The sequence below is a fragment of the Aegilops tauschii genome, chromosome 7, assembly GCF_002575655.3.
Source record: "Aegilops tauschii subsp. strangulata cultivar AL8/78 chromosome 7, Aet v6.0, whole genome shotgun sequence".
Taxonomy (NCBI): Eukaryota; Viridiplantae; Streptophyta; class Magnoliopsida; order Poales; family Poaceae; genus Aegilops; species Aegilops tauschii.
The window spans coordinates 55,681,875-55,694,672 of NC_053041.3; the positions used below are offsets into that span (position 1 = coordinate 55,681,875).

At 45.0% G+C, this 12,798-nt stretch overlaps 1 long non-coding RNA gene across 1 annotated transcript; it reads left to right on the forward strand.

The window, feature by feature from the left end:
- Window positions 1–11,747: 11,747 nt before the first annotated feature.
- LOC120968061 (uncharacterized) lies at window positions 11,748–12,558 on the forward strand. The gene is made up of 2 exons (XR_005762133.2): window positions 11,748–11,948; window positions 12,217–12,558. It is a non-coding gene; the product is annotated as an uncharacterized lncRNA (long non-coding RNA).
- Window positions 12,559–12,798: the final 240 nt, after the last annotated feature.

Consider the following 12,798-nt stretch of genomic DNA (forward strand, 5'->3'; position numbering starts at 1 on the left):
AATTCTTTCCAATAAATCCCATTTGAATTCAATAGTCTTCATCATAAAAGAGCCAGCACAAGAAGTATCGAGCATGGTGCAATTGTTATCAGAAAGTCGAGCATAAATTTTTTGAATAATCATTTCTCTTGAGAGCTCATGATTGGGGCATGAATATAACATTGATTTAAGCCTCCCCCAAGCTTGAGCGACGCTTTCTCCTTCGCGAGGCCAAAAATTATATATATAATTACGATCACGATGAACGAGATGCATAGGATAAAACTTCTGATGAAATTCCAATTTCAATCGCTTGTAGTTCCATGATCCCATATCATCACATAGCCTATACCATGTCAATGCATCTCCCTTCAAAGATAAAGGGAAGACCTTCTTCTTAATAACATCACCGGGCATACCTGCAAGCTTAAATAATCCACAAACCTCATCCACATAGATTAGGTGCTCATCAGTATGTAATGTTCCATCTCCTGCAAAAGGATTAGCTAGCAGTTTTTCTACCATACCCGTAGGAATTTCAAAGTAGACGTTTTCATTTTCAGTAGGTTCAGTAGGTTGAGGAGCAACTCTTTGCTCTACTGGTCGGGGTGAAGATACCCCGAACAAGCCCCTCAGAGGATTACTTTCCATAGCAACAAGTGACAGTAAATTTCAGCACACTATATAAATTTTTCCTTACCAAATTCCACCTACCAAAGGCGCTTCACTCCCCGGCAACGGCGCCAGAAAAGAGTCTTGATGACCCACAAGTATAGGGGATCTATCGTAGTCCTTTCGATAAGTAAGAGTGTCGAACCCAACGAGGAGCAGAAGGAAATGATAAGTGGTTTTCAGCAAGGTATTCTCTGCAAGCACTGAAATTATAGGTAACATATAGTTTTGTGATAAAATAATTTGTAATGAGCAACAAGTAACAAAAGTAAATAAAGTGCAGCAAGGTGGCCCAATCCTTTTTGTAACAAAGGACAAGCCTGGACAAACTCTTATATAGAGAAAAGCGCTCCCGAGGACACACGGGAATTATTGTCAAGCTAGTTTTCATCACGTTCATATGATTCGTGTTCGGTACTTTGATAATTTGATATGTGGGTGGACCGGTGCTTGGGTGTTGTCCTTACTTGGACAAGCATCCCACTTATGATTAACCCCTATTGCAAGCATCCGCAACTACAAAAGAAGTATTAAGGTAAACCTAACCATATCATGAAACATGTGGATCCAAATCAGCCCCTTACGAAGCAACGCATAAACTAGGGCTGTCACTCTAGCAACCCATCATCTACTTATTACTTCCCAGTGCCTTCCTCTAGGCCCAAATAATGGTGAAGTGTCATGTAGTCGACGTTCACATAACACCACTAGAGGAGAGACAACATACATCTCATCAAAATATCGAACGAATACCAAATTCACATGACTACTAATAGCAAGACTTCTCCCATGTCCTCAGGAACAAACGTAACTACTCACAAAGCATATTCATGTTCATAATCAGAGGAGTATTAATATTTATAAAGGATCTGAACATATGATCTTCCACCAAATAAACCAACTAGCATCAACTACAAGGAGTAATCAACACTACTAGCAATCTACAGGTACCAATCCCAGGCTATGAGACAAGAATTGGATACAAGAGATGAACTAGAGTTTGAGAGGAGATGGTGCTGGTGAAGATGTTGATGGAGATTGGCCCCCTCACGATGAGAGGAGCGTTGGTGATGACGATGGCGATGATTTCCCCCTCCCGGAGGGAAGTGTCCCCGGCAGAACAGCTCCGCCAGAGCCCTAGATTGGTTCCGCCAAGGTTCCGCCTCGTGACGGCGGAGTCTTGTCCCGAAAGCTTGCTTATGATTTTTCTTCGGACGAAAGACTTCATATAGCAGAAGGTGGGCACCGGAGGGCCAACAGGGGGTCCACGAGGCCGGGGGCGCGCCCAGGGGGTAGGGCACCCCCCCACCATCGTGGCTAGGGTGTGGGCCCCCTCTGGTATTTCTTCCGCTCAGTATTTTTTATTATTTCCAAAAATAACTTCCGTGGGGTTTCAGGACTTTTGGAGTTGTGCAGAATAGGTCTCTATTATTTGCTCCTTTTCCAGCCCAGAATTTCAGCTGCCGGCATTCTCCCTCCTTATGTAAACCTTGTAAAATAAGAGAGAATATGCATAAGTATTGTGACATAATGTGTAATAACAGCCCATAATGCAATAAATATCGATATAAAAGCATGATGCAAAATGGACGTATCATGGAGCTTGGAGGTCGAGCTTCGAGAGGAGAAAGCTTTACTAGTGTGGCTCGGGCATTTCATCGAACACCTCATGTGCATAGGAGGTGAGCTAGAGCACCACAAAGCTCTCCCCTCGCCGGCCAGAAAAAACAGAGCACTGTGGAGTGCTCTGCTGCGGCGATGGGGTATATATAGGCAACTCATTGGTCACAGTTCGTGGCTGGAACCGGGACTAAAGGCCCCCCTTCTGTCCCGGTTTTAGGCACGAACCGGGACCAATGGTTGTGGGCCAGGAGCGAGGACCATTGGTCCCAGTTCGTGCCTAGAACCGGGACAAATGGATCCACACGAACCAGGGCAAATGCCTCCCGAGGCCCGGCCGGCCCCGTGAGCGCACGAACCGGGACGTATGCCCCATGGGTCCCGGTTCGTGATAGAACCGGGACTAATGGGCTGGCCAGGCCCCAACCAAAGCCATGTTTTCTACTAGTGATAGTGATTTACACCGCACACTCGCGAGCCAGACGCCTTAGCTCTGCACTCAAAATTTAACATGCGGGCTGCTATCCAACCTCTGTCATAGAGATTGTCGGATATCATCGTGTCTTACCTCTACTTGTTCACAGTTACCTTTTCAGGTAATGTCTTTTGAGTCCACAAAGTGCCTTTTATGAGTAACTCAATCACACTCCATGTGTGGCTGACAGTCGGGACCATTCCCGTGGAGGGCACGGTCATTCTTCTAAACGAGTCACTGACGGAGCCTGGGGCTACTAATGAATGAATCCCCACACGGCATGCTCATTTGGCTCCTATGGAAGAAATAAAAGGACTAGGTAGCTCAAAAGGTTATCACTTCCATCCAAGGTTTTGGATCCCAAGAGGGCCTTTTTTCTCGAGGGGCACCGAAATTCACGGTTACCACAGTAACCAAAATACTGAAAAAAATTCGGACGAAATTTAAAATCAAATTTTGAATTCAAATATTTCGTAGTTGATATAGATAAAATTTTAACTCTTTGAGATCAGTAATCCTCTCGTAGAGTAGTGGCTGTTCACACGCACCAACCACTGTTGGTTGCTCACAAATGTTGAGTTCGACTCCTGGACGCTCCCAGAATTTCACAACTTTTAGTTTTTTTTTCTTTTACATTCTAAAAAAGAAAGAAAAAAGGGAGGGTGAAAGACTAGAACCGGCGACTCGCAGCTCCAGAAAGCATGCCTTTGCCACTACGCCATCACCAGCACCATTGCTGCATCAGAGATGCCGTGTATTCAACTGGATGGGGAGCGTTTGAATTCAAAATTTTCAAAAAAGCTCAAATTGTTTTGCTCGGTATGAGTGTTTTTCGTTGGGTAGCGGTAAACGCGGTAACCGCTCGGGGTCACAAAATTTCGAGCGGTACCCAAAACAGTGCTTCCATCTACTCTTTGTGGTAGGATAATCCCCAATGCCTCTCAAGCCTATTCAACTCATTCAAATAAGACACAGTCGCTGCTTATTGAATATATAGATGTTCTCAACATCATTACTAGAGGAACTGGACCTGAGAGGCTTAGAATGCAACAATATTTATCTGTTAGGAATTGTTAATATGATGGTGCATCGGTAGCTCATTGCATTGCATTTATCGGCTTATGCAGCAGTGTGTGTCTCCAATTTCAGCACATACACTACTTCTACTATAGTCAATTTGATTTACTATCCTTGCCTTTTATGCTAGAACCATATCCTAGCCAGTCATATGCTCACGGGCCTTTGATATGACTGTACACATAGCAAGTATGTACACTACATCTAATGGGCAGACGAGCACTAGCGTGATAACGTACATGTATCATTCTATGCAAGTCATTGGAGATGTCGGTGTTATGAGATGAAAAATAATATGTTAGTGTTATGATGGTGTACACCCAAGTCTGGGTTCAGGTCCTAGTTTGAATTTGGAATCCTATGTTATTACTTCGCAGGATACATAATTGAGGCAGAAGTTCAGCTCTATTTTTTGATGGAAAATTTACAACGCAGGTCCCTAAAACTTAATATTGAACATTGTTACTGTTAGAAAAAAACATTACAAGGAGAACTGTGATGGGGATGTAAAGTGAACCTAAATATCTCAAATGATTTGGAACTTTTCAATCATATCATGATAACATGCTATACTCTAATCTCTTCTGTGGTGGTTGTCAAGCGCGAGCGATATACATTCCTGGTCACTTCTCCTTGCAACTGAAATGAATGGAAGCCAAGTAGGACCACGTACAGGCCAGATAAAATAAATCCTCCTTGATGTCCCCGTCAAAGTAGACGGATTCTCCTTCTAGAATACAACGTCGACTAGTTGGTATTTATTAGAGACCTAGCCAGCTATGGACCAAAAATCCATGCCAAGATAAAACCAAGAACACATCGTAAAAGGCATCCACTTCTTCTTTTGTCGCGAATACGCAACGGCTTGCGTATCATTCATTGATAGGTAGAGGATTGTTGTACAAGAGTCCAAGAGAATGCATGGGAGGGGGGGGGGGGGGGGGGGGGGGCGATGATGCGAGGCGTACACAAGGATGGCGTCCGCATCAACGTAAGCAGTAGTGGGATGGGTTGCTCAGCCCAATCTAAGCCCTATACAACTACGGCAACACGTTGGCGAGTCCATTGGCCCAAGCTCTAGCCTCGCCCTTGATGGAGTTGGAGAGGCGAAGTGTGCAAGGTTGCATCCCGTCGAAGATGCATGCTTTGCGATGGGTCCAGATGGACCAGGCATTGAGGAGAATCGTGGAGGAGAGCCCCTTCCTGAATGGTGTAGGAGGAGCCATGCGCGCTGTGTGCCACCAATCCAAGAAGTCGTTCGTAGGTGATGGTGGAGGCAGGGTAAGAGAGCACCACGTCAGTAGATCACACCAAAACTGCCTAGAGAAGGAGGAGGTGGTGCATGGTTTCGGGCTCCTGGTCACACAGGCGGCAGAAAGGGTCATGAGGGAGCCCATGCCTAGCAAGGCGAGCTGTTGTCTAACAGTGGTCCTGGAGTGCCAGCCAGGCGAAGAACTTGACGCGGAGGGGCGCCCAGGACTTCCATGTCAGCTTCCAGTGTGGTGCATGAATCGAACCATGGAAAAGCGCTAGGTAGCGGGAGCTAGCAGAGTATGAGCCTAACGTGGTCCAACGCCAGGCAAGTCTGTCCGGCTCGGAAGAGCGTAACCAGGCCTAGCAAGCGCCAAAGGTCGATGTACTTCACCATGGCCAAGGGGGAAAGGGCGCCCTGGATGTCCCTGACCCAGGAGCGCTGGTGTAGGCCATCCGCGACGGAACGCGCCTTGCGGCGGCGGCGCGGGACGAGAGAGGCGATAGTGGGGGCGATCTCTCGAATGGCTCTTTCGGACAGCGAATTGTCCTCCGAGAAGCGACATCCGTGCCCGTCGCCGAGCGACGAGGTGGTCGAGGCGCGGAAGAGGCATCCACTTCTCATCCGTTCTAGTGCTGCAGTACTGCCAATATTGGTAAACTCCTTAGCTGCTAAGAAAATACTATCTGCTGGAAAAATACGAGGCCTCGACTGCATCCGCTGCTGCTGCAACTAAACCAGGCCGCCATGGCTGACATGAACGGAAGCCGCAGGGCGCAGAGGAGATCCACCGCCTCCTCTGCCTATCACCACGACAGTTTTTGAATTTTATAACAAACGTGTGTGTCTATCTTTCAACTGAGCTCGATGAGTGCTTTATCAGATATCGCTATAGTATTATCTGTCTCAGACAAGACTATCTAATTATCGATCATGGTCTGTGTTACATGTTAATGTAATTAGCATCAGATTACGGTTCCCCGAATCAAACTACTGGGCCCTTTTTCCCCTATAGTATTATCCATTCATCCATGAAATTTTCTGAAGGTTGTAATAGAATATGTGCCACTACTGATGGTTCTCCATACTCCTGTGGCAGATGTTTGTTGAGCAGATTATACCTGCGATACCAACTGCTAGTAGATTTCTTTGATGGTCATTTGGAGCTGTTTCATCTTAACTTTGGCATGATTACACTGTTGCCAAGGAAAGAAGAGGCAGTCCGGATCGAATAATTCAGGCCCATATGCCTTCTCAACGTGAGTTTCAAAATTTCCACAAAGGTAGGTACCAATAATTTGACAAAGATTGCTCACTCAGTGGTACAACCCAGCCAGCCTGCGTTCATTCCAGGGCGACATATACTGGAAGGGCTAGTCGTTCTGCATGAAACGCTACATGAAATTCATTCGAAGAAGCTAGACGGGGTTATCTTCAAAGTGGATTTCGAGAAGGCATATGATAAAGTTAAGTGGCCTTTCCTTCAGCATGCAATGCGTATGAAATGTTTTAGTGAGGCCTGGCGGAACCTAGTGGGTTCTTAAGTCCAGAAGGGTAGTGTCGGAATCAAGGTTAATTATGATATCGGTCATTACTTTCAGACACACAAGGGTTTGAGACAAGGGGATTCCATGTCTCCTCTCTTGTTCAATATAGTGGCCGATATGTTGGCCGTACTTATTGGCAGGGCCAAGCAGCATGGTCAAGTGGAGGGGTTAGTTCCTCATCTGGTTGATGGAGGAGTATCTATCCTACAGTACGCTGACGACATTATCTTATTCATGGATCATGACATTGCTAAGGCGCGTAATATGAAACTTATATTGTGTCTCTTCGAACAATTGTCTACTTTAAAGATAAACTTTCATAAGAGTGAGTTGTTCTGCCTTGGGAAGGCCAAAGACGAGCAAGATGCTTATAGACAATTGTTCGGGTGTGAATTAGGTTCTTTACCATTTAGTTATTTGGGTATACCGATTCACCACCGCAAGTTATCTAACAAAGAATGAAAGTGTATCGAAGATCGAATTAAAAAAAAAGCTTAGCAAGGGCAAGCTCATGTCTTATGGAGGTCGGCTAGTGCTGATTAACTCGATACTGACCAGTATGCCGATGTTCCTACTATCGTTCTTCAAAATTTTGAAAGGGGTACGGAAGCGACTTGATTTCTTTAGATCTCGTTTCTTCTAGCAGTCAGATGAGGCCAGGAGGAAATATCGTCTCGCATGATGGGATATCCTTTGCCGACCAAAAGACCAGGGGGTTCTCGGTATTGAGAATCTAGAAATCAAGAATAAATGCCTTATGAGAAAATGGCTCTATAGGTTAGAGATGGACCCCGAGGGCATGTGGGCACATATTCTACGTAGTAAGTATTTACAGACAAAAACGCTTGCCCAGGTTACTATGAGACCAACTGACTCTCCATTCTGAAAAGGGCTTATGAGAACGAAAGACCTGTTCTTTCGTAGGGTTAAATTCTTGATTGGCAATGGGATGTCAACAAGATTTTGGGAAGATACGTGATTAGGAGAGACGCCCTTGGCCATACAATATCCCACCCTTTATAACATTGTGCAACGTAAGGAGGATTAGATAGGCACAGTTTTCCAAACGATTCCCCAGAACATTCAGTTCAGACGCGCGTTAGTTGGTGAGCGATGGGCTGCGTGGATGCACTTGGTCCAGAGATTGATAGATGTTCAACTCTCTGACCAGCCGGATTCGATGCAATGGAAATTAACTAAAAATAGGGTATTTACGGTGAAATCTTTTTATATGGATTTGATTAATTCTGGCCCAATCTCGAGATTGTTGCATATTTGGAAGAATAAGGTTCCCTTGCGTATTAAAATCTTCATGTGGTTTGTCCACAAGCAAGTAATACTCACCAAGGACAACTTAATCAAGAGGCGATGGGTAGGTAGTTCACGTTGTTGTTTTTGTGATCATGATGAAACAACACAACATTTATTCCTTGAATGCCCACTTGCCAAGTTGCTTTGGAGAATGATTCATATAGCCTTCAACATTAATCCTTCAGTGGACATTGAGTCGTTGTTTGGAACGTGGTTAACTGGGGTTGAACATAGTACTGCGGCTCGTATTTGGATTGGAATATGTGCGCTTCTGTGGGCTATATGGAACTGTAGGAATGATTTAATTTTTAACAGACAACACACTTTAACTTTCTTGCATGTCATCTTCAGAGCTACCGCATGGATCCGTACGTGGTCCTTACTCACTCCTTTGGAATCCAGGGAGCCTTTGGTTACTGGGTGCAACCAGTGGGAGATGGTAGCACGGGCTATATTCAACCGGTTCGGATAGCGGACGCATAATAGGATAGGAGTTTAGGAAGCTTATCCTTCTTTCTGCCGTTCCGGTTGTCATTGCCAGCATGTACTTTTCTTTTTCTTTAGTTTCGCTCCGCTTGCGAGCTGTAATACTTTGATGACTTTGTGCTACTTCGTGGATCGTTTAATAAGATGGTTGCATGCATCATCATGATGCAGAGGCCGGGGGCACGCCTCCATTTCTAAAAAAAAGTAGACGGTTCAGCAAACCGTCAACATGATACACCTTTTTCCTAACCTTTTTGTTTAAATAAGATGAAATGAAGAAGGCATTAGTTCAACTGTGAATAAGTTACGAGCATCGACAAGATTCGGAAAGTTTAAAAAGTCGTTTGTGGTTGTGCACTTTTATTTTCGCTTACAATCTGAACTTAAATGTATTTTGTTGCAATAATTACTTCCAAACACAAGTTGCATTAATACTTTCTACTAGCAAGGCTACTGAGACTGACAATGTCACTGGTTTTGTTGGAGACCAAGAGAAGTACTGTAATTGTGTGTGCAGGTGTTGATCATCAGGTGTTCATCATTGATCCTAGTCCAAATACTCCTGCTGGTTCGATAAACCTTAAGGTTATCCACTTGAGGAAAATTGTTGTTTACGTACAAACATCTGCACTTGGGGCCCAACAACAACTAGAATAGAATAATCGCGGTCGCACAGAGCGTGCTCCTGCTCCTTCTTCGGATCCAGGATCCTGCATCCGAGGGCAGAGAGAAGCCCATCGGTGATGTAGCTGCCCAATGTTCGCTCTGTCACCATCATGGGGCTACCAACGAATGAATCCCCACACGGAATGCCCATTTGGCTCCTATGGAATAAATGAAAGGACCAAGTGGCTCAAAAAGTTCTCACTTCCATCTACTCTTTGTGGTAGGATAATTCCGAATGCCTCTCAAGCTTATGCAACTCATTCAAATAAGACGCGGTCACTACTCATTGAATGTATGTATCGATCTTCTCATCATTGTTACTAGAGGAACTGGACCCGAGAGGCTTGGAATGCAACTATATTTATCTGTTAGGAATTGTTCATGTGATGGTGCTTCGGTAGCTCACTGCATTGCATTTATCGGCCTATGCAGCAAAGTGTGTCTCCAATTTCAGCACATGAACTACTTCTAATTTAGTCAATTTGATTTGCTATCCTTGCCTTTTATGATAGAGCCATATTCTCAATGTGTGTCATATGCTCACGGACCTTTGCTATACTGTACACATATACACATCTAATGGACAGGCGAGTACTAGCGTGAATGCGTGATAGCGTACATGTAGCACGCCGTGCCGAGTTATTGGAGATGTCGGTATAGTGTTATGATGGCGTACACCCACCTCTGGGTTCAGGACTTCAGGTCCTAGTTTGAATTTGGACTCCTATATTCTTGCTACGCAGAATACAAACTTGAGGCAGCAGTTCAGGTTCATTTTTGAATGAAGAAATTACAACGCAGCTCCCTACTCCTTTATATTGATCATTGTTACTTCTAGAGAGAAACATTACAAGCAGTCTCCTATGGTGAACTAAATATCTCAAATGGATTAGAACATTCCAATCATATCATGATAACATGCTACAGTCTAATCTCTTTTGTGGCGGTTGTCAAGCGACATTCTTGGTCACTTCTCCCTGCAAATGAATGGACGCCAAGTGAGACCACGCAGAAGCCAGATGGGACAAATCCTCCTTGATGTACCCGTCGGCGCTGACGGATTTTCTTTCTAGAATACAACGTCGACTAGCCCGTAGTCAGCGACCTGGCCACCGGACGGAAAATGTACGCGAAGATAAAACAAATAACCGCATCCGCTTGTCATCCATTCTCTAATCCTGCGGTGTTGCACTAGTATTGCCAATATTGGTACACTTCTTAGCGGCTAAGAATACAATCAGCTGGAAGCATATGAGGCTGAAAACGGACCCCATCCCCTGCATGGTTGCTGATGGAGTTAGCGAACATAAAGCAATATCAGTTCATAGATTTCTTGGTTACCCACTAATGGTTCATCGATCAGTATATATACATAGGTTAATTATAGGTGTTTTCACGCAAAAAATGCAGAAAAAGAAGAAGTTAATTAGGTGAAAGTGTGAACCGTGCTTTACCTGGACAGTAAAATGTACCGGCAGGCCTGTTTCTTAACCTGGAGTTTTGCCGATCAAAAGTGGAAATCGTTTGAACGGAAATTACAATAGGTAGGTGACAATTTGGAAACCTTAGGGTCGAAGAAAAGTAATGAAGTCACGTTTTTGTCGCCACAGGGATACTTCCAATTCAAGTTATAAGATGCAAATATTCAGATGTGAATGTACAACTAATGTTGGACATCCCCTGCCCTCCTAATACGTTCTGATCTGCGCAACTAATGCTGTCACCATACTTCCACACACAAGTTAGGAGAGATCCAAACCTATCCTGAGAGAAGAGAGGAGAGGAACCGGTCCGGCCGGCAGCAAGATGTATAACAACCCTCCGCCACCGCAGGGCATGTCCTACTATGAGCACGCGCAGAAGCGCCACCAGGAGAAGGGCTGCCTCTATGCATGGTAATCAATTTATCAAGCTTTCTCTCATATAGAACTTTTGTTGAAGCATGATGTCATGTGATACTTGCACTAAGAGCAGATATAGACAGTGAGGCCATAGCGAATTTTGTAGACTAATTAATTAGTGGAGACCGAGGCTAATTGGTCATGTTCCTTCCCACCATACCCAGCCCATGCGCGCACGCACACACACACCCATCATGGTCATGGGCCCATGAGTTCATAGTCCTCATCGATAGGCGTTGGATTTATTCCAGCCGCTCAGAACTGACCACCCAACTAGACTTGGTAGGTCCTCTGCTCATTCAAAAAGGAAGTCAGGATTCACAATCAAACCACCAAGAGAAGAACAGAGACTCCGGTCCAGGTCGGCGCAAAATTGAGAAAACAATCTAGGACCAAAGTTTAGCCCTCTCTATTTTTTCCATTTACTACATATTTTAATTTCGCCGACTCATGTAGTAGCAACTAAACTGGTCCATTTGGGAGTTCTGAGAGATTTTTCTCTATGGTTTCTAGTGGCCGACTAGCACGAAGTCTTGTGTTCGATGCCTACGAAAGACAAATTTCTCTAGACAAAACCAAAACACCGTGGCCGACGCATGGGCTCATTAAACTATATATGTTAGTTACAAATCAGTCTTGCCACTTGTGCTTTTGTGGTGGTGAGAGTAAAAAAATACGTGGCACACATTCAAAGGCACGAGTGCAGCTAAGCCTTCCCGGCCTATAAAACCCCATCCACTCCTTCCTGTTCCAATCCCACATCTTCCCAAAGCCGGCCACAGGAGAGCAGAGCAGAAAGGAACCTCTTGCTTGCTTGTTCCTTGGAGAGGTCTTCTTCCACAGTAACCCAACCCATCCTTTGCAAAGCCGGCCAAGATGTATGACGCTCCGTCAGGGCAGGAGATGTCCTACACGGACCATGTGCAGAGGCGCCACGAGGAGAAGGGCTGCCTCTATGCATGGTGAGACACACACACACAGTTCGATCCACTCTCTCTCCTTCTGGGTTTTGCTCTTCTCATCTCGCCGAGAAATCCCTCGGGTGTGTGATAAAACTCTTGCGCCGTCTGAAAAATCATCGGAGAAATCGCAGAGACAGGGCGGAGATCTTCGCCCAGTTCATGTTAATTCCTGTTGTGTTCTGTTCATTCTTACGTTTATGATTCTGTTTCTCTACCAACCAGCCTCTGACTTGTGCGTGTGATTGATCGTATTTTATTTGCGTTGCAGCGTGTTCACGGCGCTGTGCTGCTTCTGCTGCTACGAGACCTGCGAGTGCTGCCTCGACTGCCTCTGCTGCTGCTGCAACTAAACCAGCCATGCCAGCCATGGCCGGAGGCAGCAAGCCGCAGCGGAGATCCACCGGCCTCCACCGCCTTTAGTTATCCCAAAAACAATTTAGGATTTCATAATAAGCGTGTGAGTCTATTGTCTTAGCTTGATGTGAACTGTATCAGGTATTGCTATAATATTGTCTGCACCATACAAGACTATCACTGTAATCATCATCATCGGTCATGGTTTCTGTTGCATCTTTATTTAATTTAGCATCAGATTCTGGTCCTTGCCTCACCTGCCCACTGCGCTTTTCCTTTCACATTTCGATTGTCTCCCTGAAATTATCCCAAGACTGAAACGAACTTTTCTTTTTGCGACTAAAATGAGCGTGTGCACCTGTTGTGGCTGACATATGTTGGTTCAGCACATTAACCTGCCATACCAACCAGTAGCAATACCGTCCAGCAAACTGCCCGCTGGTTTTCTTTGTGCAAACCGTCAACATAATGCATCAACTAGGGTGCACAATCCGCA